The sequence below is a fragment of the Vigna umbellata genome, chromosome 1, assembly GCF_029865625.1.
Source record: "Vigna umbellata cultivar VRB3 chromosome 1, Vumbellata_1.0, whole genome shotgun sequence".
Lineage (NCBI taxonomy): Eukaryota > Viridiplantae > Streptophyta > Magnoliopsida > Fabales > Fabaceae > Vigna > Vigna umbellata.
The window spans coordinates 46,095,236-46,103,816 of record NC_142165.1 but is presented as its reverse complement, the minus strand read 5'-3'; the positions used below and the strand labels follow the sequence as shown (position 1 = coordinate 46,103,816).

Here is an 8,581-nt window from a genome sequence, read left to right as displayed (position 1 = left end):
TTGACAATAGGTAACTCCTTATTGTTGGATTTGAAATGTGACTAAGTTTTCAAATGTGGTTACCAAGTGTGTGAAAATGGTTGAGTGGGTTGTACAGTTGAGATTTGCATACATTTATATATACTGGTCTTATTTTCAGTTGATTTGAAACTTTTAACACACTCCCTTACGCCGAGGTATATACATACCGAACGTGAGATTAGACATTTTGAATGGATGGTCCAATAGCGGGTGAAACAATATGTCCAACAAACAACAAATATCGTTAGGATAGGCTCTAACTTGACACTAATACCACCCACTTATATATACTGAATTGACTTTATCTCTAGTCGATATAGGACTTCCAACCATTACTTCCTTGATCTTGAAAGTTTGCTTGCTTTTATACAATCCTAATGCTATTTATGTTATTGTACGTTGATTGATGGTTTAAGTGATCATCTTTAATATTCTGTAAAATTTGCACAAATTGACAAATTTACTATAAGTACATATACAACAAATTGACAAATTAATCTAATTATTTAAAAAATAAATTGCAAAGTAAACTAAAATAATTTACCAATAAGCACTTTTTCAGAACACAGCACTCCAACGGATGAAATCGAATAAGCACAGTTGTCAAGCATTTATCGCGTTGAAGATGCCGTGAGATGAAATTCGCGTAATTTCCTAATTTCTTTTATTCATAAAAACAAAAGTAATAATTGGCTTCTTGAAGAAAAAAAAATAATTAAGTCTCAATCACTCAAAAATAGTCAAGTACTGTCTTATTGACCATAAAATTTTTCTAAATAATGAGTATATATAAGCTAAAAATATTATATATGAGTTAATATGTTGAAATATTGTCATATAATTTATTTAAATAATGATTTTTCTCTTCTAAATAATAAATTTTTTATTTTTATATAAATTAATAAAAAATATTCTTCACAAAAGTGTTCGAAATCATTTACTCCTCAGGACTGAAGCAATTTAGAAAGTACAAAGTGCTACCTACCAACCACCACCCCATATAATTTAAGTGAATTTTTTTTAAAATAAAGAAACAAAAGCGTCACCTTTAATATAGAAAAACAAAATTCTATTACATTGGTTCAAGTTACAATAATTATTTCCATTTATTGTGTCATCTTCTAATCTCCATTTTTTTTTACATAAATAGTCTAATACTTATTCATAATTACAAAAATAGACAACTTTTAGAATAATTATTAATATGGACGAGAAGAAATTATCAAAGGCGATGACAACTTTCAGTGAATTAGGATGCGTGATTAATATTAATCGTATCTTCCAATCTATTGAAATTGTCATTATCATTAACAATTTCTTTGAGTTGTATTCAAGTGATACGATTTCTTCTTTGTGAAGTCATAGGCTAATACGACTTTCCTATGTCAGTAATTTTTTAAGAAAAAAATTAATTTTTGTAATTAAGATTAAGTATTATATCATTTTGGTAAAAAAAAAGCTCTAATTTCTTAATTTATTAATATTTATGCAACTCTTCATGAAGGAGTTAATGTCATAAATATGAGAAGTCTCTAATCTCTTAATTATTAATATTTATGCAATTCTTCACAAATGAACTAATGTCATAAATATGATTATTTTTTTTAATGAAACTCTTAAGGACAAACAGTAATACCATGACTATGATAAGCCAAAATAAATATTAACTACACAGGAAAATTAAGAAAATTTAAATGAATATAAAAAATTTACATCATTTTATATTATCATCAAATCACAAACAACCAAGTCATAACTTTCTCAATTTTCACATTAATGATGTTAAAAAATTGTACTTACAGATTATTTCAGTGTAAACCTGCCTTGAGTACATATAACTTTAAAGTTCAAAGTCATTAAACTCTGAATTATATTTTTTTAATACACTTTACTTGTTTATAAAAATAACATAATTTATATACAAAATAAAGGCATATTTTTATCTTAATACCAAAAAAAAAATTGTAATTACTTATGGAAGATCCTAATTTATCCTCAGGTTCAATACTATTCAGTTTGATACATACATAACATGGTGAATTATTCTTTAAATACAATTTCCATTTTTTTCTGTTAACTTCTTAATTAATTTTTTATGCTTAATTCTTAGCATATTTCGAAATTATTAGTGAGATATTTACTCATTCTTTTGTATTTATTGAGTCATCAAATAAGTTTTACTTATTGCTTGAAATTATTCTTGCATTAAAAAAATCACTTAAATAATTTAATTCTTAGGTATCTTTCAAATTTAATTCATTATTTTTATTGATTAAAAATAATCAATTTAATTAGTTTTATTGGTGTTAACGAATTAAGAATATACAATTATTTGTCACTTGGATATAGTATCCAATGTAATATATTTTAATCTTAGTTTTTTGTATTTATTTGGTTAAATAAGACTTATTTACAAAATTGAAATTGAATTTTTTTAAAATTTTGATATTTTTGTTTTCAAATTTTAAAGACGAATAAATATAAATTTTTTAACTTATTGATATTAATTTTGTTAAACTTGTTAAATAACATTCAGACTCTGAAAATATATGTAGAAATAACTTAAACATTATTCTAAAACATATTTGAGACATGAAAATATTTAATATAGTTGAGTTATAAAAACTAGTTTGAAAACCAAAAATATATTAAAATTTCAAATAAATATCAATTCTAATTTTACTTATAAGTTTAGAAAATAAAAACAAATTACTTATATTATATATATACGAGGAAGAGAATCTTAGGAGTATTATATATGGCCTGCTGTGAGGTGCTCATTACGTATAACGTTTTCTTGTGCTTTCTCCTTCATCACATTTCTGACCACTGATTGTGATGTTATCTGACTTTCTAGCAGTCTCTGAAAGCCGGCAAGTTGACATGCAAATTTGCAAATTCAATAATATAATTATAACTAAAATTCACCATTGGAGCAATATCTTCAAATTGTTTTATTCAGTTGTCAACAATCCTCAAGCTATCAGCAAAACCACAACCCAAGACTATTCCCACATATATAATATCAATATTCCATCAATCATGATGTTATCTCACTTCACGTATGTAACCAAACAATTATTTTTATTTTCAATATTTCCAGACACAATCAAATTAAGATTGACCAAACTCACTGCTACTACTAGCTATTACTTTCTCACCAACACTGCCATAAACAAAATTTTGTATCTAAAAATAGCCAAAGCTTTTGGAGCTATCATTTTAACTTACATGCATGCAAGACTATTCCTATTAAATAAAGTGCTATTGGGTGGATGATGCAGAGCACTATATAGACAACTTTACTTGTTCTTAGTGGGAGAAAAGGATCGAAACACAAGTACAGCTACCATACAAAAGTTTACAGTAAGAAACCAACGTTACATATGTCAAAACCAAAACAATAAGAAACCAGAAATTCATCACGATTGCTGACAGCTAGAACACAATGTAAAAATGAAACTGTTTCAGAAAACTTGCTCCTTGAAAACGTACGCTGCCATACAATTACTGTAACTAAACTGGAATTTAAAACATGAAAAAATGTTTCTATTAATCTACTTCGGTTGCAGAGAGACCAGTTTTATTAAGATGGCTTCATTTGATATTGTTTTTAAGCTGTGTATAATTTAATAATTCAGATCTTGACAAATTTGCTCTTTTTATGTATGTACCATATTTTATGCGTTTGATCACGTATCATCGTACGTTGTTAGTATAATCCAAAGTTTGACTTAAAAACTTCCAACTTTGTCAAACTAAAATAGGCATCATTGCCATAGAATAATTATGCACATAATCATTTTTTCTTTTTTCATCCCAGTTTGAACATAACATAAGTATAGTACAGTGAACATTGTTAGAGTCGTGAAACCTGAGATGATCATAGCATCTATCAAGGACCCAATTGATCTAAACTGTTGAAATCCATGCTGTGATTGAACTGTGTATGTGCACAGCTTGCAGCTAGCTCTTTTAAACAAGAGATTAATATAAAAAAGAATACGTAAGAGCCGGTCCAGTTTATATATATGAATATTTTTAGGGTATGGTTGGTGGATGTAGCTTCCATGTGTCAGAAGGCGGTTCGATTGCTTTATTGTGTGAGGTTGTGGTATTTTTGTTTGCTGAGAATGATGGAGGTGAGACTTGACAGGTTGGAACTGATGAAAGAAGGAAGGTAGTTTAAGACATATTCGTTAAGGGGGAAATAGAAAAGCAAAAGGGTCTCTTTTTGTCAATGCATATTTTTTATTTGCACATTAATTTCATTGTTTGAAGAAATAGGGGACTGTGGGCTGAGATGCCTTGAGATGATACTGCACTGCAATATGAAGTATGTGATGGAAGAATCTCAGTGAGACAAAGCAACACAAAAGCATGGCAAAGTGAAAGCATATATCCCATTGCTTCATCTTTTTGAGCTCCTTTTTCAAAAGCCGTACAAAAATAACATATGCACCAGTACGAATAATTCACGTTATGGGGTCTGATTAAGAATTCCAAACTTATTAAAAGCCAAATGCACTGTCTTCTACCAAACAATTTACCATAATCATTCTCTCATCATTTTACCTTCCTATTACTTCTTCTCCGTCTATCTGGAAAGCACTTTCTCTTTTCCCGTACCTCAACAAACATGGGATATATACGAAACATTTTTCCTTTTCCAAACACCAATGTCACAGCTTTCAACTTAATCCACTGCATTACACTCATGAATAAGTTCCATATTAAACTTTGAACCTTTCTGTCGCTTCTCTTCTGCCCCTCATCAAAACCCTTTTAATCTCTATATAATATTAACCTCTCACATGACCAATTACACAAGATTCCAGAATGATATTTATTTAATCAACATTGCCGACCCTATCTGTTTGATATTTTATGTATAAGAAAACTGGTCTAATTAATCACCCTTGTTATTTGAAACTTGTTCATTTTTTCATTTATTTTATATGATCAAAGGGGTCCTTCTAATTGATATAAAAGACCAACCTTTTGTGATCTTCTTCATCAATTAATCGCCCTTTACTTTCTTCCAATATTCCACATCAAAGCAGCACCTTTCCACTTTTCCATTTTATATCCCCCAACTTTTGTTCCCTTATTAAAGGCCGCATGCAGCACCTAAGCTAAGCATAACTTGTTCACTTACACTTGCACACATAGGGAGAGAAGAGAAGGTGAGAATCTAAATTGTTTAGCTTATTAAGTAGTGACTCTATTCCATTCTCTAGCTCTTCAACAACATGACAGGGAAGAGAAACCAGACACCAACAACAACAACAGCAACAACAATAAGTCCTGTGGGAAGTCCAACTTCTGGTAACATCTCAGACAGCTCCTCAAAAGAACAAGACAGGTTCCTCCCCATAGCCAACGTTAGCCGCATCATGAAAAGGGCACTCCCTCCCAATGCAAAAATCTCAAAGGAAGCCAAAGAAACAGTTCAAGAGTGTGTGTCTGAGTTCATCAGCTTCATCACCGGTGAGGCCTCAGACAAGTGCCAGAGAGAAAAGAGGAAGACCATCAACGGTGATGATCTTCTCTGGGCCATGACAACCCTAGGATTTGAGAACTATGTTGGACCCTTGAAGCTCTACCTCAACAACTACCGGGAAACTGAGGGAGAAAAGAGTTCCATGGCCAAACAAGAAGAACACTCTCCAACTCATCAAACCAATGATGGGCTGCCTGAACTCAACAAGTTGCCTCATTCTTCTGCAACAAAACCAGACTTCAACAACTCTTTCACTGCTGGCTTCTATTCTGTGGGGCCTCAATTAACACCTCCAAAGAGCTTCACAGATATTGGAGGAATCAACGGTTATAGAGAGACCTCCATGAACAGTGTCATTGCTCAAAGTGCGGTCAGTGCTGATCAAGATGCAAGTGGTAATAGAATGATGCCATCTGACCTACGTTATAGGGTTGAATGGTAGATGTGACAACCATAGCAGCCTTCCCCCATTACATATCATATCATATATAATATAAATAATATTCTTATTACGATCTATCATATGATATAATTAACAACTTCATCGTTTATTGCTACATTCTGTAACACAGTATATTGTAGTTTGCAGTGTTAGTATTTATCTTGTGGCATGAGTCTAGTGTTGAAGGGAATATCGGTCTAAGATCGTATCTCGTACGGTTGAAGATTTTGATGCAAAAAGATAATGGACTTCACCTTCTTCTTCTTCGTGCTGTTGAAGAGGTGACTTAATCTTTACTTTGAACCCTTTTCGTCATTTCAAAAGTACTGCAACTTTATCAAGTACTGATGAACAAGAGTCACGTTTCCATCAATGAATCTAAAGTTAATTCAAGTTTTTCACAGCTATATATCTCCATTTAACTCACATTGTGAACATCACGATGAGATCAAACTAATGGGGAAAATGTAACAGGAAATTCAGAAATTGCGAGCAAAAAAATAAGTGTTGTCGCTTAGTGTACATTTTTCAAATTAAAAAAAAGATTAAATATTTTTTTTCTTTAAATTTGAAAATTTGAATTCTCACATTTTCAAAACTTTTGGATTAATTTAATTCTTCTTACAAATGTGTATGAATTTAATTTTTTTAATCAATTTTTTAAAAATTTATTTAACATTTTAAACATTTTTTAGTTAATATTATAAAACTATAAAAACAGTTTAAATATTATTATAAAACATATTTAAAAAATCAAATATATTTAGTTAAAAAAAATTAAATCTGTTCATTTCTAAATATAAAATATTAAATTGATATAAATTTTAAAAAATAATTTTAATTTTCACGGATAGTTAAATAACTAAAACTATATTTAAAATTTTAAATTAAACGTGTAAACGAAACAAAACAGAAAAGATATAGTATTAGCAACAACAAAAATTATATCTTAACCGTGATAAAAAGAAATCAAATTGCAAATAAAATAAATTTTTGTAACTCTAACAGGAACTAATATTTTGAAACAGACGAAGTGTGGTTTCTTTAGGGATTATATTGTGAGCTGCCATGTTCTATTATGCTATTAAAGAATAATTAATCTTTTAATAAGTCAAATTAGAGTAGAAAATTAGTTAAACATTTTATTTTGTATATTTTATCTATAGGTGACGTTCGGTTCATTAAATGCAATCTATCTTATTGTAGAAGTATGTTAAATGATTATTAAGTCTAACTGGTTTATAGCAAATTAATTAGTAGGACAATTGTTCATTTAATAATTATTTAAAAGATTGATACTCACGTGAGGTTTTAGAAGACGAGTAAAAAGGTTTAGTTATAAAAAAAATTTGTGTAGATTAATTTTCTTTAATCGTAACAGAAATTAAACTCTCATCTTAGAGAACTTACATATTGATTTATATACCTAACTCTACCATGAATACGTGGATTAATTAGCATGACTGTTCTAGTTTAATTAGTATTACTAAATTTGAGTTTAATATCTACCACATATACATAAAACGAGTAATTTTTTAGGCTAATTTTGTAATTAAATTACAATAATTTCTTTTATAAAAAGTATATATTTTTTTTCTTTTATTAGTATGTGTGAATCAATATAATTAATTTTGTATATGTAATTATTCTCATTGATTCGTGGTTGAATTACATTTATTAACAATTGATTATTTTTTTTGTTTTAATTGAGAAAATCACCAATTTAATTATTTTTTATTTTTTTCTTTTCTTTTGGTGTGTTTGCCATTAGATTTATCATTTAAAAATAAGTTTTGAGTTAATTTGATTAATTTTTAACATATTTATTTTAATTGAAGATGATAAACTCATTACTGCGAAGAAGTTTGAATTTATGAATGAGAATTAAAAAAATCATATACTTTTTAGTATTTTTTTTTTCTTTTATCAAACTTCTACGTTATATTTGGTATTAGACTTATCATTTATAAATGACTTTCTGTTAATTTGATTATTTTTTTAACATATTCATTTTAATTGAATATGATAAACTTACTACAATGAGAAGTTTGAATTTATGGGTGAGAATAATAATAAATTATATATTCTTTCCCCATATCAAACTTTTACGTTAATAAAATGTGAAAAATCCCCAAGTCATTCAAAACAAAATGTGAAATACTTGAAATATACTTGAAATACTTCGCGCTATTGTAGTCATGTTTTGCTGTTCTTTTCTCCAACCAAAAATATATAACTTTTGTTACAAGAGAAATCACATTTAACTATACAGTTTTAGTATCGGAGATAAACTTTCACAACTAAATAAAGTAAAGCAACCATGATCGTGTATACAGGTTTTTTCTGTAGTTGACAATAGCCACTTACAAGATAAATTCAACTACATTTTAATAATTTCTTAAAATTATATCAATCATTATTAGTAATTGCAATAGATACCCCAATCAACCACTTAATCTAGATGGCAAACAGGAACTACACAATCCAAATATCAAAGGATGAAACCAACATCACTAACATTTTGGAACTATTAACTCACCTTATTCAAAAGTCACATTGCTATAGAATAAATCCATTGAAGCCACCATGCAATCAAAAAAAGCTAAATTATAGAC

At 28.7% G+C, this 8,581-nt stretch overlaps 1 pseudogene; it reads left to right on the top strand.

Annotated features, from left to right (window-relative positions):
* The first annotated feature begins 4,955 nt into the window (after nt 1-4,955).
* Nucleotides 4,956-6,135, top strand: LOC124826284 (nuclear transcription factor Y subunit B-1 pseudogene; annotated as a pseudogene).
* Nucleotides 6,136-8,581: the final 2,446 nt, after the last annotated feature.